Source organism: Equus caballus, chromosome 19 (genome assembly GCF_041296265.1).
Source record: "Equus caballus isolate H_3958 breed thoroughbred chromosome 19, TB-T2T, whole genome shotgun sequence".
Lineage (NCBI taxonomy): Eukaryota > Metazoa > Chordata > Mammalia > Perissodactyla > Equidae > Equus > Equus caballus.
Window position 1 is genome coordinate 27,248,475 of NC_091702.1, and position 14,306 is coordinate 27,262,780.

Below are 14,306 nucleotides of genomic sequence, written 5' to 3' on the forward strand. Positions count from 1 at the left end.
CCACCTCATCCCAGGAACCACAGTAATCACATTCTCATGTCCAGACCTGACATAGAGAGGAAGTGTACAGTAAAGATTCGTTGCATGGACAAATGCCTGCCAACCACATATTAGGGCATAGAGCAGAATTAAAGGCTCATCTTTGAAATGGTAGAGGTGGTTACTGGCTTGTCTCTCCATCTCATCTCAAGGAATTGGGTGAATTATTCCACTTTGCCAAGAAAAGTGTCATAAAGTCAAGAAACATTAGAAATTGAAGACGCCCTCACTATTCCATTTCTGTAGATGAAGAAATTGAGTTTCAAAGAAGAGAGTTTCTTCCCCTAATACCTTTTTTATTGCTGTTTTCAGCAAACATTCAGGTAGAGTTTTTCAGTTTACAAAGTAATTCCACTTTCATTGTTTTCATTTGATCCCTACAAAAGCGCTGCATTGTAAATACCGTTATGATAATCAATCCATTTTATAGACGAGAAAATTGGGGTCCAGGGAGATGAAGTGAAACATCATCTTGGCCTTCCGCCTCCCTTCATCCCTTGTATCCACTCAATCACTTAGTCCAATGGAGACTAACTCTTAAACATCGCTTGAATCTTTTCATTTGAATATTCCCACCACCCCTGCTGTAGGCCAATCTGCCTTACGCTTTTCTCTTGATCACAGCAACAGCTCATTATTGACCCACGTGCTACCAGGTTTGACCATGACCCCAATCCTATCTCCAAATATTCTAAAACAAAGATATGATCACATTACTGCTCAGTTTAAAACCTTCAATAGGTCTCAGAGAGCATGTCATTAATGCCCGCAGTGAAAGGCTCCTTAAGATCCTATGGATTTAGCCTTAGCACCTACACATCCTGTTTTTGCTCTCCTTTTCTACCACATCCATATGCTGTTTTCTGTTTTACAGTTCTCAAAGGGCCAGCTGATAATGGGAGAGCAACCCACAGAAGGAATGTGAACATCCCTTTCAACTTGAAGATGCATTCATTGAGTTCACTGAAATCTCTTGTCTAGCATAGTGCCACATATTTGGTAGATACTCAATAACGGTTTGCTGAATGAATGGATGATTGAAAGATGGATTCCTTTAATTCTGTTCAAAGCCAACATTGCGGTATCTCTATTTGTTGGTGGCAAGGGACATGATTTACTTTCCCCAGAATTCTTGACATGTAATATGATCAAAATGGAGGTTTCATTTAGGGACATTTTTTTCTCCAAACTTCTTTTCATATTCTTCAATCAGTTTAAACTTTGTAGGTATTGGTTGGCCATCTCTTATAGAGAATATGTATATATCTCAAATAACTTGACTTTTTAGGGTATTTGATGAATATACTATTAACTTATTAAATCCAGCATAAGTTGTGTAGCTTGTAGGAGTAAACAGTAGAAAGACTTTTTTCTGAGTTTGACAGGTGTTACTTTTCTTTTTGAGTATGAAACATTTTAATGTGTGTCTGTTGTTATATTGCAGATGAAGATTCTATTTCATCCATTATTTGAGGTGTGAAAAGAAGGACAACTTTTTCATTAGCCTTCCATCTGGTCATGGTAACATGGACATTTACATCTAGCAATGATTACCAAGTTCTATTTTCTGGTGAGCATATTAACAGTGTGTTAATATTTTTCTCCTTTAATCTTTTCAGGAAAGAGGTTTATCAATTTCTTAATTGACCTCCAATGTGTATGAAAATTAGGAGTAATAAACACACGCAAATTAATACCTGTTTATAGTGAACAGAAAAATCTCTTGGGTTGAACACATTTTTGGCTCACACACTGCCCATATCATTTGCTCTGTTATTTTTTGTGTGAACTTGTTTTTGTTGTCAAAAGCATGAAAAATTTGCATCTGCAAATTATACCTGACAAGTACTTTTTTCCTTGGTGATTTTATATCTTTGATTTTATTTTATTTACCATTTTATCGGCATTGATATGCCTTTCATAAGCAGTTTTATTTTCACCTCCAAAATGCTGGCCAGCTATGCTAGGCTTCAGTATTCCTCTTTTGATGGTAGTCTCAAAACTAGTGGAGGTGAGAGTGACGGAGAAGGAGGAGGAAGGCACCCCTTGAGGGTTAACTTGGAGGGCGTCACCCAACCAGCTGAACTGAGTGTGGGGGGCACTGTTGCAGTTCTGCACATCAGCCTGGGCCCTCTTCATTCCTTAGGAGGATGCTCTTTGACTGAGATGGTGAAGTGAAGCATACATAGTGGCAAGTCTGGGTGTGGAGCCCATAACCGGTACAGATGGTGTATTTGATGATGTAACCTGTATTATTATAACAGAGTCCAAGTATCAGAAGTGTGGCTCAATTGTTTTGATGAGTAGTAGCACAAATGGCACGAAGTGACTGCCAGTCCTACTTGTGCCATGCTAGTTCCCAAGCTAATTCTGCCGTAGCAAAGAAGCATTCTGTCAAAGCCACCTCCCTTGCCACTCCCTCCAGTCCAGATCATGGGCTCAGAATTCAGTGATTTTTAGCATCGAGGTCCACTGACCCAGCAGTGACTGAGCTATGTCACTCATCATTTTTGGTACCTGCTCACCACCTGCACCATGTTCTGAAGGACTGCACAGCCCATGTCACAGCCCTTCCTACCACACCCTCCTCCACACTGTGTCCATCTGTCTGGCCATTGTTGTCTGTCTGCTCAAGTTTGCATTCCTGAATCCTAATTTACCACCTTACTTCAAACCAAGCCAGAACCATGTTGTATTCCACCACATGCCTATTTATTGGAATCCTAATGTATATACATCCTCAGGATGACTGCTGCCCTCCCTCCTCTCACATTCCTAAACATCCATCATGACTCCTGCCCAAGTTAGCCTAAATGACGGATTCTAAAACCCTATCAGTGTGCTTGGTTTGTCTGTTGATTTGTAGATGACAAATATGCGCCAAATGGATTTGTCCCCAGAGGGCAGAAAATAATATGTTCTGGAAGCAAGAAAACCTTTGGGGGCCTTAGGCAGGGTTGGAGGTTTCGGTAGCCCATGAGCTTTTTAATCTTACTTTTAGTGTACAAGCTTTTCTTACCTGTCACAAGCTTGCTGCCATCAAAAGCCTTGTTGTTATTACATGTCAGAGCTTTAGAAACTCAATGTTAGCATCAGGAGTGTAGTCATAGTCCAGACAGATAAATTAAGCATAGGCCCTTGGAGGTGAGAAAGAGGAAGGACATACAGTGTCACAGAGTGTCTGAAAAGCACCCATCTGAATGGGTATAGAGGTGGTCTGAGGAGCAATGACCTGTGCCTGTGTATAATGGGCCCTGCGAATGACACTAGGGCAGGAGGGTGACGAGGCAGCTGGATTGTGGCATTGTTCTGAGTGGAACGACCTCTGAGTGGGTTCAAGAGGTACCATGATTTAGATTCCTGGGAAAGACGCAAGCACATCACTGCAGGATATAAGTGGTCTGGAAATTTCAGGGAAAAACCAAAGACCAGAGAATATGCCTTTGATTACGGGAAGGTGACTTAGGTTGTAGTTTTTCTCTGCAGTTTTAACTCTGCCGTCAAATTATTGTACCATGCCAAGAGATGAAATTAAGAAACAAATTGTTTTTTCTAGTTCAGATTTTCTGAAAGTGCATTCCAACAATTTACGAGCATTGTGTCCCCTGAAGTGCTTGTAAAAATGCAGATTTCTGTGCCCTACCTGAGACCCACTGAATGAGAATATCAAGGGTGGTATCTGTGAATCTGTCCTGTTCTTATGTACTCTGAAATTTGAGAATAGATTGTGAGGACAACTTGATTTTATTCCACCAGGGCAACCTTCTGAGAACCTTATATCTACTTCATGTAAAATGGGCTCTGTTCAAACAGGAAGCCAGTCACAAAGTGTGAAAACCTTTTTGGGTGTGGAGAAATGCTTTTACTCTATGAATATACTTTTGGCCTTCAGGGATTAGAAGAAGGGTGACCCCTAAATTGGGGGTAGCGGGTGGTGGTGGGGAGGGCATGAACCAGGTAGAGAGTGGATGATAAAGGAAGATCCACTGAGAGCATCGTGGGGAACCAAGGAGGCTCAGAAGGTCTTCAGGAATTGGAGAGGCAATTAAACTGATATTTATCCTTTGGGTCTCCATTGTTAGGGGTTTGTAAGTGATGAACCTCAAAACAACTTGCTAGGGTTAAATTTATAACCAGCTGCCTCAGGATCGTTTGAGGGCTGTGTGGCAGCTATTGCACCACAAATTATTGTCTATGAATTTCCTCATTGAGGAATTCAAATTCGTTAGAAGTTGAGGCTTGCAAAGAGAATAGAACCATATAGCTAGGTTCCCAGGCCCTGACAACAGGGTTATGGATCCACTGGATGACAGAAAGGAGTCTTCTGTGGCTGAGCAGTGATTATCTACGTATGCATGGCGCCATATGGTAGTCACTAGCTATCAGTGGCAGTTTAAACTTATTAAAATGAAATGATATTAAAAACTTAGTTCATTAAGTCACACTAGCACATTTGAAGTGTTCAGTAGCTGTGCATGGTTATCACGTTGGATAGTGCCAATATGGAACGTTTCTATCGTTGCAGAAAATTCTATTGGACAGCACCAATCTAGAAGAACTAGCTTTGCTGGGGATGGGGAACAAATGTTTTTATCTATTGAAAGACACTGGCCAGTACAGGATAGGGAAGGTGGACCAGAGGAACAAAGGTAACCTCAGTGTTGAAAGGATGAGATCTACGGGTAGACCAGGTTTGACTACTTTCAGCCTATAAAACTTCAGCATCTCTGTTGTGTCATTCCAGTTTATGTCTGGGCCAATTCCCAATGTGAATTCATGATACCGTCCTGATTTTACTGAGTATCTGCTTCCTTGTTTGGAGCGGGGCGTGTGGGGGTTAATTGTCGCAGCAGCCCACCAGGGAATGTGCGTGTTACTGTAACCGGTGGCTTGCCTTGTTAACTTGCTATACAAGAACTGGACTTTCGTATTTTGGTTAGAAAAGCTAAATCCCTCTGGTGGCCCATGTAAAGGCTAACCTATGCAAAGAATGCAGACATGGGAAGGACAGGAAGCAAGCCAGGTGCTTACTTCATTCGAGCAACCCAAGCAGAGAACGCAGCTTCTGAGACTCTGAGTTAGGCTTAGTCAACCAAGCCTGCTGATCCAAGGGAGGAGAGAATCCCAGGGCAGTGGGACCAGCCAGAATTCTCCCCAGTGATCGTGGGTGTGTGGAAGAAATACAAGAGGGTGAGTCAGATGTTTTTAGAAAAAATAGCTGTCTTTGTTTTTGTTCAGAGTGTCCTTTTTCCCCAGGACTCTGATGTGAGCGCATCTGAAGGGGCTGGGCTGGGGGAGGGGCGTAGCCCTGGAGAGTCAAAGCCAGCCCTTTCCTAGACAACTAAGGCTTTCTCCTCTGGGGCAGGCTTGTCTGACATCCTCACTCTGTACGAGTTCTTTCCCAGGAGGCTCTTCAGTTCCTGAAGCAAATGGTCTCCTGGCAGACCCGCCCGACCAGGCAGCCAGCCACAGCTGAGTATCAGCAGCAAACGACACAGCTGGGACTCCTGCTACGATAAGATGCATTGGCAGCCTATCACGTGCCAGGAACTTTCAGGGATATTAGTTGATTCCTCAGAAGAAAGCTATGAGAGAGGAACTGTAATCTCTGTTCTACAAAGAACTGAACCGAGGTTCCGAGAGGTTAAAACACTTGCTGGAGGTCCTTGAACTGTACTGGTAGACAGAGGATTTGAACCCAGGTATATTTGATATCAAAGCCCACCCTCATTTCTGCTACTAAACTACATTGCAGGTAAGCCTAACAGTCCTTGAAATTCAAGGCCTAGCTCTTTCTTTTTTTTTAAAATTTTTTATTTTTAAAGATTTTTTTTTCTTTTTTCTCCCCATAGTCCCCAGGTACATAGTTGTGTATGCTTAATTGTGGGTCCTTTTAGTTGTGGTATGTGGGACGCCACCTCAGCATGGCTCGATGAGCGGTGCCATGTCCGCACCCAGGATTGGAACCGATGAAACACTGGGCCGCCTGCAGCGGAGCGCGCGAACTTAACCACTGAGCCACACGGCCGGCCCCAAGGCCTAGCTCTTTCTATTGTTGGATTTTGTCCTTGCAGGAAGGAGGGATTGTGGGTGGCAAGATATAATGGTTAATTGTACATGTCCATTTGACTGGGTTGTGGAGTACTCAGAAATTTGGTCAGTCACTATTCTGGGTGTTTCTGCTGGGGTGTTTTTGGGTGAGATTAACATTTTAATCGGAGTAAAGCAGATTATTCCCCGTAATGTGGTGGGCCTCATCCAATCAGTTGAAGGCCTGAATAGAACAAAAAGAATGGCCTCCCCAAGCAAGAGGGAACCCTCCAGCAGACTGCCATCAGACTTCATTTGTAATATTGACTCTCCTGGGTCTCTAGCCTGCTGGCTCACCTTACAGATTTGGATTTGCCAGCCTCTATAATTCTTTATAATAAATCTCTTTATGTGTAAAAATGTATATTCTACTGGTTCTGTTTCTCTGGGGAACCCTGACTAATACACAAGGGATGGAAGAAGGGTGAGGCTTCTCCACATTGAACATGATCCCGGAGGCTGGGTCTTGAGAGGCACTTCCACCTTAATAACACCCTAATAAATTTCATTATTTTAAATACTCCTCAAAGCACTTAAAATTAAAATTTTAGCCATTTAGGGGCAGGCCCCATGGCCGAGTGGTTAAGTTCGCGTGCTCTGCTTCGGCGGCCCAGGGTTTCACTGGTTTGAATCCTGGGTGCGGACATGGCACCGCTCATGAAGCCATGCTGAGGCGGCGTCCCACATGCCACAACAGAAGGACCCACAACTAAAAATACACAACTATGTACCGGGGGACTTTGGGGAGAAGGAAAAAAAAAGATTAGCAACAGATGTTAGCTCAGGTGTGAAACAAAAAAAAAAATTTTTAGCCATTTAGAAATTAAAATTTAGAAACTAAAATGAAGGAGAAGAAATAATTTCAAACGGGAACCAGGCACGAATCTCTTTTGCCTAGGCATCTGTTTTTTCCCATATGGAATATTCAGAATTTCATGAGGCTGACCTAGATTTATATGGATAAAATTCACAATGCTCCTACAAGTCAAAGAACAATCTTACTTTGTGTGTGAGGTATACAAGTTCAGGGAAAACCCAGCTGATGAGAGAGCAACTGGAACAGATTTGGGGAAAATCATCCAATTTACACATGAATCAACACAACACACACAGAGTGTGAACGAGGCCTCTGGTGTGAGCTTTGAGCAAAGTTCTCATGGTGAGTCTTTTCCCAGTACTTTACCTCTGCTTGCGGTGTCGTCTGGGGTCACTGACATCTTTCTCTCTCTCTGTGAGTAATCTGTAAGGTATGTTACAGTAACCTGCTGTTGACCGTTCTGCGCGCTCCAGTGTCCAGGTGAATCTCTTGGAAAATATTGGGTGAAAACCCAGAGTTTATATTCCCTTAATATCCACTTAGCATGAGCTGCTGAAAACTACACCAGAGGAAAATGTTTGCACCAAAAACTCAATAGGTTTATATGAACTTTGTTATGTGGCTTGTAGGTTTTGGAAATTCAAGTTCTAAGCATTCCTCAATAATGGGAGCCAATTAACTTGACAACTGAAAGCATTCTGAGCCAATTTTTTGGCTTCGTTTTTTTTCCTCCCAACTCTTAGAGCTTTGAAATTAGTGCAGAGATGTAGTCACTAGGCGTGTGGTATGCGCGTGCTGAATTCTGTCCTTGCTCTTTTGTTTCCTTTATTTCATGAAAGTGGTTGTTCTAGGTGACTCTTATCCCCCCAACTACTCTCGAATCATGTGGATCCGTCGCTTGGACTGAGGTGGAGGGTTCGGATGTCTCCCTTCAAGCAGAGGCCTGGCTACATGAATTCCTTCAATCATTTCTAGGTTCCCCAGTGAGGGTCCAAGTCAGCTTTCTAAAACAAGGACAACAGAGATGCAGGCTATTAAAGATTTTGAAGAGGAATAAAAAAAATAAAATCTCACTTCAAGTGTATTATTATAAAGGGAAGAGACAATCGCAGATTCCCATGTTTGGCTCAATGTATTTTTTTCCGTAGAAATTTAGTTATAATTGATATTGAGAATCTGAATCTGAGAAGCTTAAATAAATTCTTATCAACCTAGAGTACATTTTCATATGCAATGGACTAGTGCATACTTTTAAAACACAATCTTGGGGCCGACCCCGTGGCCGAGTGGTTAAGTTCGCGCGCTCCGCTGCAGGCGGCCCAGTGTTTCATTGGATCGAATCCTGGGCGCGGACATGGCACTGCTCATCAGACCACGCTGAGGCAGCATCCCACATGCCACAACCAGAAGGACCCACAACGAAGAACATACAACTATGTACCAGGGGGTTTTGGGGAGAAAAAGGAAAAAAATAAAATCTTTAAAAAAAAAAGAAAACCACAATCTTTATATTAAATCGAGAAGATTTTATGTAGAGATCTGGATTGTATTCTATATATATAAGAGACATCTTTGACGCAAACCTCTTCATCAAGCCCCACATGCAAGCCAACGGCAAGTCCTGTTGCTTCTCTCCTCAAGGGGACTGACCTAGCTCTCCTTCCACTGCAACCACTTAGTCCAGTTCCCATCGTCTTTCCAACTGTGCGCTAGCCCCCTGGTGCGTGGCTTGGCTTCCATGCTACCCCTCTTCAGTCTATTCTCTGCGTGGTAGCATGAGTGACTGCCCGGAAATGTGGATTGGATTCAACTCCAATCTCCTGTTCAAAGCCTCAGCCTACCTGACCCCTCCTCTGGCCCCTTCCCTCCTTCCTAACTATCTTCCAGCCTTCTTCACTCCTCAGGCCTTTAAATTCTATTTAAAGACCTCTCCTACAGTTTGCCCTACAAAGCACAAATATTCTTTCTCTCTTTCTCTCTGAGTGATGGGTGAGCTCTGCCTTATCTTTCAGATCTTAGCTTAGATGTCACTTCATTGGAGAAGCCTTCCTTGATTATTCAGCCTAAAATAGGTCCCCGCCTATTCTCTACCACGTGCCATGTTTATTTCCTTCCCAGCACTCAGCACACTGTGCACGTATTAAATGAAATTGTTGACTCGCTTGTCTGTCTGCACATGTGTTCTCCAAGTTCCTTGACTACAGGACTCGGCGGCCTTGTTTAGTATCGTAGACTTTGTGCCTGGAACATAATTGGTGCCAGTAATTATTTGTTGAATGGAAGATTGACAACGCAGATAAATGAGGAAGCAGTTCACTGTTTTTTAAAAAAAAGCTCACCAGAGCTTTTCTTTAAATGGTGATCAGACTTTGGGTAATTTAACATACCTCATACACATAAATGTAATTCATATGAAAATTTTTAAGAGTCTCTCTTAAGGAGAACAGATTACTGGTTACCAGAGCAGGGGGTGGGGGGAGGGTGAAAGGGGTAAAGGGGCACATATGTATGGTGATGGATAAAAGCTAGGCTACTGGTGGTGAACACGATGCAGTCTGTACAGATACCAAAATATAATAATGTACACCTGAAATTGCATGATGTTATAAGTCAATATGACCTCAATAAAATAATCTAAAAGAAGAGTCTATCTGTGGTATATGGTGAAATTCATCTGAAATTATTTTGTGCTGAGTTGAATTCTGACGTTTCTTCGTTTGAAATACTTATATGCTTGTTACACTTTTCCTGATTTCAAAAGGAAAAAAATATATCTATTTGGATCTATCTTTTATCTTCCTTCTGCCCTTCCTTCTGTTCTTCCTTCCTTCTTCTATCTGTCTGTCTGCCTACCTACCTACTTACTATTAAACTATATCTCCCAGGCTCTCTATAACTTATTTAAACATAGAAATACCTTTTATGTTATACTAGTTTTTAAGAAAGTTTCTTGGACACTGAAATTTTCTAAATCAAATTATATTTCTTATGATGTGTATTGTTTAATAGATACTTTCTCTTACTGTTGGATTGATTTTCTATTAGATATGATTTCTAATTACTATCCCCTATACCAATCTGATCTATAAATATTATATATTTTTGCTTAAAGGCACTAGAGGAAATGTTATTTAAAACAAATCAGAGAGAATTATTTTGCAAATAAAAAGTTATTAAGCAATGAGAACAATTTCCACCTCCTGCATCTGTTGATCCTTGCTATATTTATATTTTCTGGCACTGTCTTGGGTTTCCTGAAAGCAGCTCATACCTAGCTCCTCTTACTTTGTAGGATTTTCCAGCACAGATAAAAAATGTAGGTTGAGATGAAATGATGAAGAAAATGATTTGGATAGTTGTGCTTTCTATTACTTAGACTTAAAAAAAAAACAGCTCCTGTGTGTGTTTAAATCCTTGACTGGGGATGGGTTTGGAGTCCCATTCGCGGTCCAGTCGCAGGCTGCCAGCCTTCTGTTGTGGGTGTTGAACTGGGGCGTTTCTGTGTGCATTACTTATGCCTTCCTTGGGGTCTGAACTGAAAGCCTCGTGGATTCAGAGCTGGATTAACACTGGCATTTGAGGTATTACAGATGGAACACTGTGGAACTTTCCTTCAAATAAGCACCGTGCATGCATTTCATCTGTCTCCTTTATGTGGTTCTGTGGAAGGGCCAAAGGAAAAATATTTTGCTACTTCTGTTGAAATTAAATTACAGAATTTATATGATTATGATTTTAACGGTTTCGGTTCACACATTTGCATTAATAGATGTCTCATAATCAACTAAATTAATTTTAATTCTTTTGGCTAAAATAATGTGTTTTTTGCCTAAATCTGTTACTCAAAGGCAGGCAGGGTATCAGCTAATTGTGTTTCTTCACAGGTTTGGCTGAGCTATTCAAATGAGCCGCAGGCCTACTTATTTTATTAGCCTAAGTATTCAAATCTGATTAATATTTGGACAGTGATTAGTTAGCAGTGTGAAAAGGAGTTTTGAAAATTAACCCTGTCATATTTTAGGAAGCAGTTTAAAAATGTAAAGTAGGATAACCTCCAAACTGTCTGCGTGCAGCAGCTAGAGAATTAGCTGAATTTACCATATACCTGAAGTCAATTAGGAAAGAACAGTTGAAATGCTTGCACGTGATGTGGTCTTGTGGGAAAAACATAGCCACGGAAATCAAGAGAGATGGATTCAGATCCTGGCTCCACTCTAATTACTAGCTGGTCAACCTTGGGCGAGTTATGTAACTTCTCGGAGTTCCATTTTCTCAATTGTAAATTGAGGAGAATGAGCAACCCGACCTCATTATGATTAAATGAGCTGCATGTGTGGAAGTGCCTGGCCCAGCCAGAACAGCAAGATAGAAAGGAGGGAAAGAAATAGGAAGGAAAAGGATGGAGAAGTGAAGAGAGAGAGAACACTTTATTCAGAGGGCAGAGCTCTTGTGGGCAATATAGTCCTTCCTCCTTCTCTCCACGTCCAGCTCCCCTAAAACTCCTTTTCAACTCCAGGCTGCTCCAGCCCTTTGCCTCCCAGGCCCTTTTCCCTTTCCGTGGCTGTGTTTCTCTCCTGTCGGTAGCCGTCTGCCTTTTCTGGTAGAAGATCACAGGTCTTGCACTTAGTAGGTCTCAGGCTTCTGCTGATTCAAATCTGCATCACAAAGTCCCAGAGCAGAGACAAGGACAGAACCCCCCAATGGCCTCTTGGTAAAGGGACAGGGGACGCAGTGAATCCCCTGTATGGGCAAAGCTCGCCTCCTCATTTTCCTTTTCTTCCTGCTTTATTTTATTTTTAATTCAGACCAGAACAATGTGACCTACTTAATTAACTCTTCACGCGCTGATGGCTTTTTAGTAAGTGGATAACTGAGAGCGTCGAGGCCACAGCTGTCCCACAGAAACATGATGCTAGCCACGAATGCGAACCACGTGTGTAATTGTAAATTTTCTAGTAACCACATGAAAATAAAAAGTAAAAGGAACAGGTGAAATTAATTTTATAACGTATTTGACCTAATATATCCGAAATACATATTATTTCATTATGTGATCAATATTATAAATTTTTCGTGAGATATTTTACTCCTTCCCCCTTTTCTTTTGCACATCTCAATTTGGATCAGCCACATTTCAAATGCTCAATAGCCGCTTGTGTCTAGTGGCTGTTGCATTGCACAGGGCAGGTTTACACAAATTCTCTCTCTCCTCCTCCCTTCCCTCTTTTAAAGCTGTATGAGAATTTTAGAAATAAGCTAAGTCATCGATCCCAAATTCTTTACATCAAGAAAGTAGGACCCTGAAAGACAAAGTGAATTGTCCAGCATATTGTCCAGCGGGTTAGTGCCACAGCTAGAACTTGAACTCCATTCTGGCTCAATTCATCGTTGTTTCCAATTAAACATCGAACTTATGAATTAATTTTTTAAATGAAGATATTGGGGCTCAGATAAATGAAGTTAGAGTACATCTCACTGGGAGGAACGGAAAAATTCCTCAAAGAGCAAAAGGACAAATTCTTGACAGAATCATGTGACAGGGTGGGTAATGCTCTGGCCCTGTTAACATCATAAGAAACTGTTCTGAATTTTATGGAAGAAGAAACCTGGAGGACTGGTTTCTCATGGGAAAAAAAAAATCTTTGTAAAAACCCGTCAGTATTTCATCCTCAGATTGATTTTAATGACACTTGCAGTATATTGTGCTGTGCCTGGCCCATACAATCTCCTCAAAACATTTGCTAAATCAATTTAAACACTTAGTAAATAGAATGGAAAACTGAAACTAGAAGAAATGTTGGAAACCGTTTAGTGTAAACTTTACATACGGTAATGATGGCAAAGTGCCCAAGAACTCAACAAATTTTAATACTTTCTCCATCCTTTAAATATTTCAGATGAGAGAAGAAGTGACTTGCCTGAGGTCACACAGCTGCTAATTTGTAGAATTCACACTCTGTGTACTGCCTAGTGATTTTCTAAAAACATGGTTTCAACTCCTCTGATTAGACAGAATTGAATCTACAGCTTAAGCCATGTCTTGTGAATGGGGGGAGTTTAGAACCTCAATGTATGGCATCTAAATTGGAAATTTGGGAAAGCATTTGCTGAGACTGAGAGAATTGTCTATTTCTTGAGAGTGTTATTACAAAGCTACAGAAATGCAATTATTTTGGATTTGTTTTAGTGCTCTGGTATTTTTAGAATCTCCCTATGAACACCTCCCTTGAGGAATATACAGCATTTGGCATGCCGAGCTACCTCAGGATGCCTTCAGCAAACGCAGCTGACAGCTTGTCAAGACGTCTGGATTTGTGTGTGTCTGAAAAGGCCCAGGTGCTTATTCAAGATATTGTTGCTTTTTGACTCTTCGGTTTGACTAATATTTTCCCTCTTTCTTGAGCCTGAAAACCTTCATAGCACTGACCCTGGACAACTGTCAGGATGGACTCGTTTCTACCCAAACACACCGCTAGGCCCCGGACTGCCAGTTGTTCAGTAGTGACCCTGCGTTCCAGAGGGTATGTTTCTAGAAGTGAGGGCTGTGGCATCAAGGGCTGTGGAGTGGCATACGTGCTGAGAAATTTGATGAAATCAGGACACCATATAACTTGGTCTAGTGCAGAGATGTTGCTCTGAGAAGTGAGGTGGAAGAAAATATCCCCAGGATAAAAAGAGAACAGGATGAAAAATCCTGGTTAAAAAACAAGATATGGATTTTGCCTTCCCAGACAGATTGTTAAATAGGCTTTACTTGTTAAGTAGGGTCTGGTAATGAAAGTTGACAGGATATTAAGGTTATTTCAGGTTCTACTGTCTCCCAGGGTCACATAAGCCTTCTGTTATACATGGTAATCCTTCTCGGCATTCCTGCCAGGAACTGTCTAAGTAGGGCAATCGGTTTAGTTTGCACCCTTCCCTTTACAGTTTACTTGAGACGCAAAACCTACCAATTAGCAGAATATGCATTGAAAGTCAAGTGATGTTTTTCTATTTTAAAGACATAGCACCAAAATTTGTGATTAATAAATGATGACTCCAACTGCTGTTTCCTCAGAAATGCAAAGCAAAAAGAAGAAAGCAATACCTTCCTCCTCTCCCCATTTCTTTTTCACGTGTGCATGTGCACGCACGCACATGTGTACATCTGTGGAAGTAGTTTTATAAACCATATGATGGATTTAGCATCATAGACTGGAAAACCGGTGGGCTTCTGCCAAGCCAGCTCATATTCTATCTTTCTCCCCCTTTCTTGTCTGCAAACTCCCTACCGACTATCCCATTAGCTATGGGAAGGGAACAACATCACAAAGAAAATCCTGGAGATGTAATTAAATCTTGGTGAAGAGGAGATTGCAGA

At 41.5% G+C, this 14,306-nt stretch overlaps 1 long non-coding RNA gene across 1 annotated transcript in view; it reads left to right on the plus strand.

Moving 5' to 3' along the window:
* Positions 1-1,619: 1,619 nt before the first annotated feature.
* LOC106781978 (uncharacterized) overlaps positions 1,620-14,306 on the plus strand; it is a 193,752-nt gene continuing 181,065 nt past the window's right edge. Inside the window, exons 1-2 of the long non-coding RNA XR_011428765.1 lie at positions 1,620-5,229; positions 5,445-5,794. This is a non-coding gene — a long non-coding RNA (uncharacterized lncRNA). The remainder of the gene's footprint in view (positions 5,230-5,444; positions 5,795-14,306) is intronic.